Below are 15943 nucleotides of genomic sequence, written 5' to 3'. Positions count from 1 at the left end.
GTCCATTGAGGCACTAATTGACAGGTATAGAGAACCGCAGTGACGTGTGGTAAAACCCGGAAGTAAACTTCTTCCGGTTCCTTCGTGAAAAACCAATGCAAATTCTCCATAGGATTTTGGAAAATAGCTCGAAATAAGGTCTGTGGTTGACACACATTTAAGAGATGGATCACGTTTTGTTCAGCCGGATAATCTCCACATGTATACCCTACTTTTATAATTTTTGAATCATAAATCTAGTCGCCAAAAGCGAAATGCTAACGTTATGCTATAAACGAACTACAAGCCAGTCCAGCAGCAGGGTCGCACGACTTCAACGTCACGCCAACTTAAGATCGTTTCAACTGACTTGCACTGAAACTGCACTTTGAAAACTTTAAATATATTAACATTTTAAACTGTATACCCCGGTTATCTAGGCCCTTTTTGTTTTGTTTAATGTATACCACGTTTATCTAGGCCCTTTTTGTTTTATGTATACATCACACTGTGGGAAACGATATTTCGATATTTCTGGATGTATAACACATGTATAATCTTTGCAACCCTGTCTCCTAAAAATTAGGTTCCCACAGAACTAAACTGCATTCTGAATTACGTTTAGCTAGAAAGGTATTTACTCCCACGTTACGTTCGTTATGAACGTATTTAAAATACGTTTATTTTCTACATATCTTCTAGAAACATATTTTCTCCCACGTTACGTTCCTTATGAACGTATCTTAAATACGTTTATTCTCTACATATCTTTGCCATTTATTGTCTTGCTTATAATGATAGTCATTTATAAATATTATTTTAGAGCACACCTTTGAAATCGAGAATCGGGCTCGATATATGGTTAAATTAAAATCAGTAGGCGAGGCTGTAATTTCGGCAGCTGTTACTCTCATGAGCGAGGCAGAAAATAATAGTTTTAACATGACAAAAAGCTGCTGTGTCGTTTATTGCACCTCAAACATTAAAACAAATCCAGAGTTACGTGTTTCTGTACTTCCTCTAAGAAGAAAGGACAATAACAGAAGAGCTCTGTGGCTTCAGGCTTGATCGCCGTTCAAATGACAGCGTTGGTTTCCCCAAAAGTGGGCGGGGCTGTAAAGTGACGTAGATTTTACTCTCATCTATTATTCAAAACCATTCTATTTATTCTAACGTAAATTAGCATGCTCTTTATCCGTAAATAAAGTCACCAGAAACAGACGGGACATTTCGAGATTTAGGATGGCCGAAGACACTACACTCCCCATAATCCCCAGCTATCGTTTGGGACTACGACATGACAAACCCTGTGATGTTGGAGTGGCAGTGCGCCAAGGTTACGCCGAGCGTCAAGCTCTTTGAAATGGAACGAAACCACGGCAGACTATTCAAAACTGGACTTGAACGCCCCCCAAGAAATACACATGCTGGCTATTGTGTTTCGCAACATGTTCTCTATGGCACGTATCTACTGGGAATTGTAGTTTTAAAAGACGTTTTTCCCAAAATTAGAAGTTGCCAGTATTAAACTGTGTACAGCCCTGGAGGTTTAGGCGATAGGAAACACATTGGTGTGTACAAATTTAAAACATGTAATTACTAAATGGGTGAAAATCGCTTATATCCATAATGGGCAGCATTAATATATACCCACACGACAGCTCATTGTGTTAAGAATGTCACAAGGCTCAGGACCCAAACGCACAACACCAGAAACAGATCAGAATTAACAAGGTCTTTTAATTAAGGTCAAAACACAAAACGCTCACTTGGAGGATCAAAAACTCTAAACCAAAAAACATCTACATGGACTATCAAAAATATACTTCACACGATCAAGGGATGACTGGCAGACTTGACGAGACAAGACGAACTGGCACAGGACAAAGGGAGACGCAGACTATATATACACACTAGGTAAGGGGACATAGGTGGCAACAATTAAGGGAGGGTGACAATCACACTGGAGGGAAAAACCAACAAGTCCTCCAACTCATACGACCAAATGGGTCGATTGTTTAAGCCCTTATTACGACCAAATATGTCGTTTGTTCAAGCGCTTAATACGACCTATAATTACGTTTTAAAATTGTCGGCCTCTAGTGCTCCCGTTCAATGCAAACGTTACAGAGGGTTGTTTATTCACAAATAACCCTCTCTGTAAAATCCTAAATTGTAGGATAGTTTGGCCATTAAAACGCTTTATGATTAGATTTCTAGCGAGAAGTATATATTGTACTTTTAGAATCCACGTCGAGTCGATATGTAGGATTTATAGTTTGATAGATATTACGAAGATGATTTGAGGTTTCGTCAGGACAATGCGGCATATGCGCGTGTATATGCGGCAAGCTTCCATGTAAAGTTACGGGTTGAAAACAGTATTTCCGGTCTCGCCGTTTTCATAATAAAACCAATGATCAAATGATTTAACAGTGATATCTGCAGTACTCATCCACTAAAAAACATCAGTTTATCCTAGTTAATTATACGACATTAATTGGTTTAAATTCTGTACAATGCTTTTGTGTTTTTCCTATAGGTTTTTCTCTTTCGATTCTGAGAGACACATTTCTGTTTTCAGAAGTTTTGATAGGCTAAAATCACGCCGCAATGCATGTCGGGATATGGTGTTTATGTGAAATGAAATCGGAAAACAATAAAAAAAAAAATAATAATACTTTATTCCGAGGGTTCTTGCTTTTCTCTTTGAAAGTCATCACATAACGGCATTGCAATACACGGTTCGCCTGCATTAAATATTACATATCTGCCCTAGATATGTATTTATAGAGCCCTGATCAGAAGACCTTTTGACAAACTGGAAGAGATGCCGCCAAAACTGAATACGTGACGTGGACCATAAATATATCAACAATTAAACAACATCTTCCATTTCTTTTCACACAATACGTCTCCTTGCAGTATCAACACTAATTCGGCTGACTTTTATATTTGATCCAATTAGTAGATAGTCTGTATTTACACCATAACGGTGCACAGCTGATAGAAAGGGACTTTTTTGTAGTTTTTAAAGATATTACTGATTTTCTGAACTACCTTTCCAACTCCTCATGCAGTTGACTGTTACAGGTCTATACAAGTTCATGGTACAATGCATAAGCTTCACATTGAGAGACTGAAACTGTATTTTCCTTTAACGTTCTGTTTTAATTTCACAATAAAGTTTATAGTCATATTATGTACGATATTATTATGTTTTATTAACTAGACCACTGGTCTAAACCGCACCTCCTAGTGGTTAAAGCACGTTATTGAATTTAGTTGTAGAATAAGTTATATTTGATGAAAACATTTAAATATTAAGAGTAGCCTACATACAAAATAGGGGTCAATGATAGAAATATAGAATGGAAAATATCAAGAAGATACTGTAGTGATCTCTACAATAAAACAGTTTAGTGCAGGACGTCCAAAGATATTAACAGGAGGATGTGCAAAACAGACACACTGATAAGGCTGAATTTTACTCAGGTGTAACTAAAGTCTGATTTAAGGGTTGTTTATATTTCACATCATTAATCAGAATCTGCAAAGTAACAAAAATAAATGTAGTAGAGTACAAATACCAGGTTAACCTCTGAATTGTAGTGGAGTAGAACAAAGTAGTACATGCTGCTGTAACAAAAACATTTCCCAACTTGGGATCAATAAAGTATCTTAACTTAAGATGATCGATGGCTACTGCCATATTTGCTAAATGTGCATCTGAACCTTGACAAGTGCATGTTTCAGGCTTATCAATTAACAACAGGAGGGGTCACAGACATAAGACCAGCTGTTAAATAAAGCTCTTCTGACCTTAGCTGTCATATGGTATTAATGCTGCCCATTATGGACACAAGCAATTTTCACCCATGTATTAATTATATGTTTTAAATTTGATAACACCAATGTGTTTCGTATCCCCTAAACCTCCAGGGATGTATACAGTTTAATACTGGCAACTTCTAATTGTGGGAAATACGAAAACGTCTTTTAAAACTAGATTTTCCAGTAGAGACGTGCCATAGAACATGTTGCGAAACACACAATAGCCAGCAAGTGTAATTCTGGGGGGGAGGGCCGGGCTGGACCCGTCCAAGTCCAGTTTTGGATAGTCTGGGGTGGTTCCATTCCATTTCAAAGAGCTGTTTGACAGCGTAACCTTGTCGCACTGCCACTCCAATATCCAATCACAGAGCTTGAGGGCTAATCACGGGGTTTGTAAAGCAAGGCGGATGTTGTAGTCCCAAACGATAGCTGGGGATTCTGGGTAGTGTAGTGTCTTCGGAAACTCTGTCGTGTCTAAACTCCGAAAAAACAATTTGTTTCTCCGAATCGAAGGTTAAAAACACAAAAGCATTGTACACAATCTAAACCAATCAATATTGTGTAATTAACAAGGATAAACTGATGTTTTTTAGTGGATGAGTAATGGAGATATCACTGTGTAATCATTTGACAGTGTGGGGAATACTTCCGGTTTTATTATGAAAACTTCGAGACCGGAAATACTGTTTTCACCCACGCTAACTTTACATGGAAGTTGCCCCATATACAGTACACGTTCTCCTGGCGAGACCTCAAATCATCTTCGTATATCTATCAAACTGTAGATCCTACACATCCACTGGACGTAGATTATAAAAGTACAATATACACTTCTCGCTAGAAATCTAATAAAAAAGCATTTTAATGGCCAAACTATTCCACAATTTAGGATTTCCCAGAGAGGGTTATTTGTGAATAAACGACCCTCTGGAGCGTTTGCAATCGACAGGAGCATGTTGTTTCTTACACGACCACTAGAGGGGCTACACTTTAAAACGTGACTCTGGGTCGTATTTAGCTGCTGAACAATCGACCTATATGGTCGTTTTTTGTAGGAGGACAGGCTGGGAAAAACACACAAGGGCAGGAATGCTCTGAAACGAGAGGGAAAGGTTACTACAAAATAAAACAGGAAATCACAAGACAAGGCAAAAGACAAAAGTACTGAACTAAATAAACTAACTTAACACAAATGTCTAGACACCACACATTGTTACTTTGTAATTCTACTCCACTACAATTCAGAGGTTAACCTGGTATTTTGACTCCACTACATTTAGTTTAGTTACTTTGCAGATTCTGATTAATGATGTGAAATATAAACAACCCTTAAAGCAGACTTTAGTTACACCTGAGTCAAATTCAGGGAAGGTGATTGTCAAGTGCCAACAATCAGGAGAGATATTAGTTGGTGCTTGAGAAGACTAAACATTTATCTGCAGATCTCTATAAAGTATATTCATTACTCGTTATTCTCTACTAATAGTTCATTAAAAACTGTATAATGGCTATTTTGCACATCCCTTTCCAGATTTCAAGATTTTCTAAGGTGTATTGTTTGATCTTATACACAACTTGGGTCGCAGGTTCCTCAACAGTGCATTACAAGACATCTATCAATATGTGTGTACCTCCACCATAAAACTGTCATATTCTGCACATTTCTTATACTATCTACATACATAAGAGTATAATTAATGTGTATAATATCAGTTAAAATAAGTGCTTCAACATGGTTAACATTGCAGGAAAGCAATATATTAGACATTAAGTACTTTGTCAGGCTTAATATTCATCGGTAGATAGATACCCCCAAAGCTTTTTTCTTGTTGAAAATAAGACCTTAACCTAAAGTATTCTTTAATGTGTTAATAAAGGTTAATTCGTTTGTCTGTTTTGCACATCCTCCTATTAATATCTTTGCTGACGCTGTCATTTGAACGGCGATCAAGCCTGAAGCCACAGAGCTCTTCTTTTACTGTCCTTTCTTCTTAGAGGAAGTACAGAAACACGTAACTCTGGATTTGTTTTAATGTTTGAGGTGCAATAAACGACACAGCAGCTTTTTGGCATGTTACAACTATTATGTTCTGCCTCGCTCATGAGAGTAACTGCTGCCGAAATTACAGCCTCGCCTACTGATTTTAATTTAACCATATATCGAGCCCGATTCTCGATTTCAAACGTGTGCTCTAAAATGATATTTATAAATCACTATTATCATTATTATAAGCAAGACAATAAATGGCAAAGATATGTAGAAAATAAACGTATTTAAGATACGTTCATAAAGAACGTAACGTGGGAGAAAATATGTTTCTAGAAGATATGTAGAAAATAAACGTATTTGAGATACGTTCATAACAAACGTAACGTGGGAGAAAATACGTTTCTAGCTAAACGTAATTGAGAATGCAGTTATTGTACTCAGGGGTGGAGTTTGACAAAGGATTACTCAAAAGGTACACAGTAAAAGTACTTTATTGTACTTTTGGTAGTAGTCCAAGTAGTACTGAATCCAACAGTACCAATTTCATTAAGAACTTATTGCACAAAATCCTTTTATCTCTCATCAAAGATGGCAGAAAACATGCATTATTGTACTCAGGGGTGGAGTTTTACAAAGGATTACTCAAAAAGTACAGAGTAAAAGTACTTGATTGTACTTTGGTAGTAGTCCAAGCAGTACTGAATCCAACAGTACCAATTACATTAAGAACTTATTGCACAAAATTATTTTATCTCTCATCAAAGATGGCAGAAAACATGCATTATTGTACTCTGGAGGGGAGTTTCACAGGGGATTACTCAAAAAGTACACAGTAAAAGTACTTGATTGTACTTTTAGTAGTAGTCCAAGTAGTACTGAATCCAACAGTACCAATTACATTAAGAACTTATTTCACAAAATCATTTTATCTCTCATCAAAGATGGCAGAAAACATGCATTATTGTACTCTGGAGGGGAGTTTCACAGGGGATTACTCAAAAAGTACACAGTAAAAGTACTTGATTGTACTTTTAGTAGTAGTCCAAGTAGTACTGAATCCAACAGTACCAATTACATTAAGAACTTATTGCACAAAATCATTTTATCTCTCATCAAAGATGACAGAAAACATGCATTATTGTACTCTGGAGGGGAGTTTGACAGAGTATTACTCAAATAGTACACAGTAAAAGTACTTGATTGTATTTGTGGTAGTAATCTAACATGTACTGAGTCTAACAGTACAAATGTTATTAAGAACTTATGGCTAAAAATCATTTTATCCCTCATCAAATATCATTGATTGATTGATCAAATATAGCATAAGCACTTGTACGACCGTCAGCGCCACTTCTCGGCGATTACCGTAAATACGCTATTAGTCGCGCACTCAAAAATGAAGCGCTGCTTATTTGACCAAGCAAATGCGAGAGACGGCTGAGTCGACCGCAGTATTACATTGCATTTAGCTGACGCTTTTATCCAAAGCGACTTACAATAAGTACATTCGACCAGGAAGACACAACCTTGAAGAAAACAGAATCATATAAGTAGCCTACATCAGGTTTCATAGAGCCAAGCATTTAAAGTGCTACTCAACTGGCTATAGATACGCCAGTCCTTTATTAGTATATAAGTGCTCTGTTAGCAGTTCTTTGTTAGTAATGTTCGATGAGATTTCAGCAAATCTAATTAGGATAATTGATTGTATATCATAAAATGTTATGATAGGTCGGAAAAACAATGCTCCTGACCGAAAAACCCGGCTATTTCCTCTTTTACTTTCTTCTCAAAAAGTAGTAGGCCTAGTTGTAAGAAAGTTGTTTTTTATACTGTCCTTTCTTTATTGTTAGCTATTGTAACCGTATAGTGATACAAGTTATAATAGGCTATCTATAATGTTATAAATATGTCCTATTGTAAGTACAAATGAAATGTCACCTGATCAAATAACAACTTCCTTTTCATAAAAAAAAAATGTAAACTATGGTTTCACATGACGTTAACTATTTAGACGCTTGAACAAAAAGTAGGCTACCAAAACAACGATGTAAAACATTATTGTATAAGTACTCTAAAATCATTCACAATATCACTTAAGTAAAAGTAAGCCTCTACTCTGCTGAAAGAAAACAGCTCAGTTTAAATCAACCCTTGATTTCATCCAAGATTATTTTATCAGCAGGGGAGCAGCTAAAGATATTTAGTATTGGTAGTAAAAGTATAAGTTCTGCAGTAAAATATGAATATATTAAATGTATAAAAATACATAATTATTCAATATTACTTTATTTATACAACACAATCAACAGAAAAGCAATTGAAATCTAATAGCTCGTGTTTAACCTGATCTTAAATTCTAGTTATGCTTACTAATGCATCAATGTGTAAGCTGCATTCTAAAGTTGTATCAGATTGATGTGGAGCTTTCCAGGTTTATTCAAGACTTCATATTTGTTGTTATATTCATGTAAATGCCGATTCAACAACATTCAGAGTATAGTTCTCCAATTCTAAATTCTTCAACGTTTTGCTGATTCAGCAGCATATTAAAAGGGAACCTAGACCAAGGCTGTTTTTTCACACCTGTGTGCCTGTGTGCATGGCATATGAATAAATAAATATAATAATAAACTGTATTTATTGCTAGTGTTAGCTAGTCAGAAGAGAGCTGTGTGTGTTAATTGAACCTAGTGTAATGCATAATGTTTTGTAAGATATTTTGTTAAGTTAAATATTCAGTCCTTTAGTTCATTTACTTAGTCCGGGTGTAAAATATCCTGTTAGTTGTCTTCCCGTCAGTCTGTGTCTTTCGTCACTCTAATGACCACTTTCATTGTAGAAATTCCATGGCAACCACAGAGAGGCCAGATCATCACTGCCTGAATGGCTCATGCGTCATTAATCAACACAAAGTAAAAGCAAAGTTATGAGGAAGCTAGGGGGGAAAACACCTAGTATATTGTTAACAGCATTGGTTAATGAACATTTGGGGCTATAATCCCAGGGAATCAGTGTCTGTGGACTTTGTCCTGGCTGATTTTCTCTATGTATGCTGCTCGGGACGTATGTGCCATACAAGCGTACACAGCTCATGTACGGAGAAACCTTAAAGAAAGGCATTAGTAAAGTGGAACTTCTGTGTGAACTATTCATAGCTTATACTGCACTGTAACTTTTTATTCATGTATTTTTTATTTTAATGTTCATTTTATTATCTTTTCTTTTTAATGACTGTTTTTAAATGCCTTTGTCTGAATGTCTTTCATTTTTGTAAAGCACCTTGAATTGCCTTGTGTTGAAAGGTGCTATATAAATAAACTTGCCTTGCCTTGCCTAGCAGAAAAGAATGACTGAATTCAAGACCTCCAGTCTTAACAAAATACAAACAGTATAAGTTTGTCGACTACCATGATATATGATTTAAAAAGTTTTAAGGAAGAAAAATACTCCACAAAATGTGTAGTGTATTGTTAGGTTTCATGCAAACAGTCAGTTATGTGTCTGCATATTGGCACATACATTCTGCATATTTCCCAGTGGATTAACAGGGTAAGGCTAGTGTTTTTTTATTTGACTGTTAAGGTTAATGTTTGGTGGACCCTCCCCATTTCTTCTCATGTTTTTCTGTAGGCCTAATTGGTTTGTGCTGATGTTCTAATGTCTGACATCATGTATTTGTCACATATTCCATCCATTTTGAGGAGACATGACAGCATTAGACTAGTTTCCGCCCATGTGCTGGTTTAGTACAGCATGTATTCTGTGGAGCAGATGCCAAGCCACCTCGTGTCTGCTTTGAGGCACCGTCTGCTCTCTCCTGTTGCTCTCTGCTTGTTATATAAAGCAGTAATATGAAATGTGTGAAAGCTTCATTATAGGGACATTCAGCATGGCCTAACTGCTTGTCAGCCTTCCATCTGTGCACAAACTTATCTCGTGCCCTGGTCATGTGCGCGTTCGTGTGTGTTGGAGGAGGGGCTCTGTAAGGAAGTGGCAGATTTTTTCCGGTTGTGTATTTTCAAATTCTAGCGCACTCGAGCTGGTTTCTCCAAAATTACCTACCCCACCTTTAATTATGTGGAGAATATAAATAAACATTGTCAGAGACTCAAGGCTGGTTTTTTTAATTCACATTTTGTCTTTATCAAACATCCAAATTGCTGTGATTAAATCTGACTTGGATCATCTCCTTGGAAAATAAAACTGGGGTCAGTTTAGGCAAGGCAAGGCAAGTTTATTTATATAGCACTTTTCAACACAAGGCAATTCAAAGTGCTTTACAAAAAAGTGAAAGACATTAAGCATTAAAAAATAAAAGCTAATAAAATAAAAGTTTAGCATGATATAATATGTTTTAATCAGCTCCTGGTTTGCTTTGGCCTTCAACATTAATGCATATTGAACTGGTACAGTGTGGCAGTGGCTGCAATGCCCGAGGACGGGCTATCCATGAACTTAACTAAGGAATTAACAACCAAATAATCTTCTTACTTATGTCATACAGTTTTGATAATAACACCGTTTTGTTTTGTCACTACAGAGATTCAAGGATGAGAAATGTCCATGCAAAAGCTCTCTTGCTAGCAGGAGTTCTTGGTCTGTTTGTCTTCCATCTCTGTAAAGACTTTATTGACAACAACATGTTCAACCTCGAAGAAGATGTGAGGGAAGATCAAATAAGGCAACTGATACAAAAAAAAACCTATGTATATTCCTGGCCAGCATGTCAACAAAATATGTCTGCCGCCAACATCACAGGCTTCAAAACTCTTCCTCAGCACATCCAAGACTTTCTCTATTATCGACACTGTCGCCATTTCCCCATGCTTCTGGACCTTCCTTACAAATGTGGAGGAGCTGATAAATCTGCAGAAGTCTTCCTTCTACTGGTCATTAAAAGTTCCCCTGGCAACTACGACCGTCGAGAGGTGCTGCGTAAAACCTGGGCTAAAGAGAGGCTACACAATGGTGTGTGGATCCGGAGGGTCTTCATCTCAGGGACCACAGATACTGGTTTTGAGAAAGAGAGACTGAACAAACTACTCAAGGTAGAGCAACGTGAATACAATGACATCATCCAATGGGAATTTCATGATTCATTTTTCAACCTCACCTTGAAGCAGATCCTCTTCCTGGAATGGATGGAACAAAACTGTCCAAACGCTCACTTCCTTCTGAATGGTGACGATGACGTCTTTGCCCACACAAACAACATGGTCGAGTATCTCCAAGGCCTAAAGGACAACGATGGAAGCAAACACCTCTTTGCTGGTCATCTGATCTATAACGTAGGGCCCATAAGAGCATCTTCGAGCAAATACTATATCCCAGTACAGGTGCAGGAGTCAGAGTCATATCCCTCTTACTGTGGTGGTGGGGGCTTCCTCCTGTCTGGTTATACAGCTATGGTTATATACAAGATGTCTCGGTCTATTACCATTCTTCCCATTGACGATGTTTACATGGGGATGTGTCTGGCCAAAGCAGGACTACGTCCCACTTCTCATATGGGTGTGAAGACAGCAGGACTGTACATGCCCAGAAAACTCGATGTTTATGATCCTTGCTTTTATCAGGATGTTTTACTTGTGCACAGATTCCTTTCAGCTCAATTGTATCTTATGTGGAACATTTTAAATGATCCTAATCTGGAATGTGGTCCAAAAAAAACTTAAGCGGTACCAAACTGTAGCTTACAGGCTGTGACAGAAGCTGATTGACTCTTTGTTTCCTGCACCTGCTCTTGGGATGTTAGATCAGGTATTACTTTCCATCAGGAGAAACCGTTTTATACCATTGTCCAGCTGCAGGCTAAAGCAATATTTTGTCATCAAATCTTATTCAAATGCAGTAGTGTAGATTTGAGATTTCACTGGATTTAAAAATTGGATGGCAAAACTTGCATTGTGTCATTGTTGGCTACATCTAACTGACAGGTACAAGTCACAGGATGCAAAGTGATGACATTTTTGACAGATATGAATGTAAACTGTAACTTGACTAGAGAGGAACAGGTACAGAGGAATACAACAGGGAGAACCTTTTAGTTTCAGTATGTGCCTGTTTATTTTCTTCACAAAGAGAAGAATAAATGTTCTTTTAAACCAGAAACCTTTGTCAAAATTGCCAAAGGATGTTCTGGAGAACAGTTGATATAGTGTGAAATCTTCTCTCTTAATATTTATATTGAATATATATATATGTAAAGGGGTCTTTAATTAAAATATTCATGTGAGATTACTGTAGGAGAAAGTAGATTTCCATGTTTTTAAAATGTGTCTGTTAGATAACCATTATATTTTCCTGCTGCTAAGAAAAGGTTAAATATTGAGATGTTTTATCATCAAACTTGTATTTGATTTTATACAAAAGTAGTTTGTACTAATATAATCGTGTTGTTTAACCTTTTTCAGGGTAATCCTGATGTGCACTATGTATTTACACATCTAGGCGAGAGCCCTGTGCAGAGCTCTGTATACATTCCAACACCAATAAGTCATTTTTTGCACTTCATCTCAAATTAAAGAAAATGAATGGGTAGCTCAGATTAAGGACACAGGACCTGTTTGCATAATATTGCTAACCTGTAGGAAGTTCCTGTTTAAAAACAACAGGTTAATAATCAGCAGAGAACATGAAAACAGATTTGCTGAGTACCAAACAAACCAAACTTCTCAATAAAGCAGCCATCAACTCACAGAGGAAATTAGTGTTTCTTCCTGTCCAGTTACGATGCAAGATTTACCATGTTTTCAGACCCAATACTCTCTGCAGGGATGTTTTCCTCTTAAGATAGACGTTCTTGACCAATCAATTTTTCCACACAGTTTTACCTTACTCTGCAGAGTACAATCCAAAAAAGTAAGACGATAACTTGTGTGTGGATGTATATAATTGGGTGGTAGGGTTTACAGTATAACTTTGGTTTCTACAGTGAATATGGAACTGTGGTGTCCTCTATTGTCCAAAATATGTTACTGCAGTATACAATCCACAAATAATGAACATGTTACATACAGTACAGACCACGGTTCAACTAAACTGTACTCTTGTACCTCAATGAAGATATGTAGAATTACAATGTTTCAGGAAAACCTTTCTACTGATGACAGTAACAGTAGTCGGTTGTTTACTATTTGTATCTCATTGTACTTCAGCAGTGATGTTATTTGTCATTTTAGTTTTTAAAGAGAACAAGGAAATATAGGGAGGCTTCTTGTGGACAAAGAGAAAAAGTTTGTCACTTTTCTGATATATATATATTTGTTTTAAGACACATTCCCTTTCAGCTGAAATGTTACATGTGAGGATTGTGGCATTTTATGTATGTTTTTCTATTGGATTGCCTATTTTATTGGGGAAGTTTTCTATTCAACTAATTTAATAATTATTAACATACGTTTCATTGTATGTGCAGGGTGGAGGGGGCTTCTGAAATTGTATAAAGACAATAAAGCTGAATCTCAAACTTGAAAGACATAAAAAATAGTAAAACATATTTCTACTGATTTTAAGAAAGGAGTTGAGTATGTATTAACACACAAAAGAAATGTGCACAATATACAACATCCGTGGAATACACAATTTATGGAGCAAAAGTTAGCGGTATGGTAATGTCTATAAGGAGACCAACATACATACACATTACACAGATATTTCAAGTGGTGCCTTTTTTTACACAGTATGTAAAACATCTTAGATTAATCACTCGGGGACATTTTACGAAATTACATTAAACATGTGCAACGGCGGAATGTGGGTTAGGCATGAATGAAAATAAATTGCATTACATGTCATAAGATGATGCTTTTATCCAGAGTGAGTTACAACACGTGAATTTTAAGATTAAGGATTTCTCAAATCAATGAATATATCAACAGAAGAGCCTGGACACCTTCTTCAGAGTTGGACTGCCCAATGTGAAGAAGGTGTAGTAGTAGCCCAGTCAACAGAGTAGGGAGAAGTACTCAGATATGTACTTGAGTAAAAGTAGAAGTACCAGAGTGTAGGAATACTCTGTTACAAGTAGAACTTCTCATTCAAAGTGTTACTCAAGTAAAAGTACAAAAGTATTAGCATCAACATATACTTAAAGTACCAAAAGTAAAAGTACTTACTGTATTATGCAAATTCTTCATTTCAGAATCATTATATGTTTTGATTATAATTATTGATCATTAAAGTGTTATCAAAGCTGGTAAAGGTGCAGCTAGTTTGAATGACTTTGTATACTGCAGGATTGTGAATGTTAGTTCAGGTGTAACTAAAGTCTTATTTAAGTGTTTTCTATATTTCACAAATCGTTAATCCAACTCTGCAAAGTAACTAATGTACACAATGAATGAAGTGGAGTAGTACTCAAGTAAGTATCTCAAAATTGAGTTTAAGAACAGTTCTTGAGTACATGTAGGCCTACTTAGTTACTTCCCACCTTTGCTAGTCATTGTTATTTTAATGTAACTATTTGATAACTTATTCAAGATATAGCCTACAGATATATCACATATTTGTAGCTAAATGATACATGAATTGAAACAAAACACAGTATAAACTGAGGAGTGACTCTCGTGAGTTTCATTTATTTTCTTCACTCCGCTGGGAAACGGCTCTCATGTCAAGAAGCATCAGATCAGTGCATGCGCTGCATCGTCCAATCAGTGAGCGATACACAGTAACGGTACGAAGTCCCTCCCTTTCCGGGAGCCTCCGTGGGACCCCGGAAGCGTAAAATTATACATAGAAGTCAATGGAGAGAGAAAGGTTATCTTTTGATCCCGTTTGAATTGTGCCACGAATGACACATGAAGCTTAGCGCAAGTTCAGACAGGAAGACCTAACACTCCGTATTGCTCGTCATGGCAATACTTGCTCCCTGCATCTAAATGACAGGGAGCGCCACTCCTCAGCTAACCTATCACGCCCCTCCATTTACAAGCCTAATGATCGCACCTGTTAATCCCTCTATATATGCTCTCCCCTGTTCTATCAGCTGTCTTCCAGGTGTCAACGCGCAACCCTCCTCCACCCCTTCGCCTCCTGCTTTCAACTCCATGCATGCACACACATGCATTTCCAAACATTCGGACTACCTATGTTGCAAATGTATTATCTTTTCAATTTACACACGGCATATATTGCACGTCTGTCCGTCCCGGGAGAGGGATCCCTCCTCTGTTGCTCTCCCTGAGGTTTCTCCCATTTTTCCCTTTAAACTGGGTTTTCTTCGGAAGTTTTTCCTTGTACGATGTGAGGGTCTAAGGACAGAGGGTGTCGTATTGTCATACTGATATTCTGTACACACTGTGAAGACCACTGAGACAAATGTAACATTCGTGATATTGGGCTATATGACTAAACATTGATTGATCGATTGATTGAACTCAGGACCAAGCTTAACCTTCTCCCTTCCAACCGGACCTAACCACTTATCACCACCACCAGTGTCTAGACCCAGGGGGGTTCATCGGAAACGGTTCTTCCCTTCCCGATTGATATCCTACAAAAACCTGGGCCTAATCGCCAAAACAACATTTCATTCATTTGTGATGAACTGTCATCATTATGTTTCATTGATATAATGTGACCGATAATAAATATGTATTCCATACATCATGTCTCTCCTGATTGAAATATGATGTTTGTCAATTTTAAAGAATATTTTGCAAGTCAAAAAAATAAAAATGTGTCGTAAAACTGTGAAGTTACACATTTTTTGTGTGAAACCGCTCAGTGAACTACAGGTCTCTGGTCTCGCACAATACGCGTCACCATCACAAAGACGCCGGCACGTTAGCAAATTTCACCTGTTTCTTTGAGAATGAGAATAAAAGTATAAAACGAGGTGAACATCACTACAAGTCTGGACACGTTGAGAGCTGTACATACACGAAAGGGGAGTTAGTCGGTTCTGTAAGAGCCAGCATGCGGGACCGGCTTTACATGGTTTCGGTGAGTAATATGAGTGCAATGTGTAACGTTAATGTCAGCTAGCTAACATTAGCTAACAAGGTACACTAACGTGTTTTGTTTTAGTAACTAGTTTTCTCCTTAAGAACTTCGTGGTCTCTGTGTATGCTGTGGATTACATTAGTGTTTACAAGAACAAGGTACACTCCCGTGTTTTGTTTTAGTTGCTCT

General features: G+C 37.2%; 1 pseudogene; it reads left to right on the top strand.

The window, feature by feature from the left end:
• Positions 1-13908, top strand: part of LOC117445064 (N-acetyllactosaminide beta-1,3-N-acetylglucosaminyltransferase 3 pseudogene) — a 64998-nt pseudogene extending 51090 nt beyond the window's left edge.
• Positions 13909-15943: the final 2035 nt, after the last annotated feature.

The sequence above is a fragment of the Pseudochaenichthys georgianus genome, chromosome 4 (genome assembly GCF_902827115.2).
Source record: "Pseudochaenichthys georgianus chromosome 4, fPseGeo1.2, whole genome shotgun sequence".
Classification (NCBI taxonomy): Eukaryota; Metazoa; Chordata; class Actinopteri; order Perciformes; family Channichthyidae; genus Pseudochaenichthys; species Pseudochaenichthys georgianus.
The sequence above is the reverse complement of the archived record's forward strand: the minus strand, read 5'-3'. Positions and strand labels throughout refer to the sequence as shown.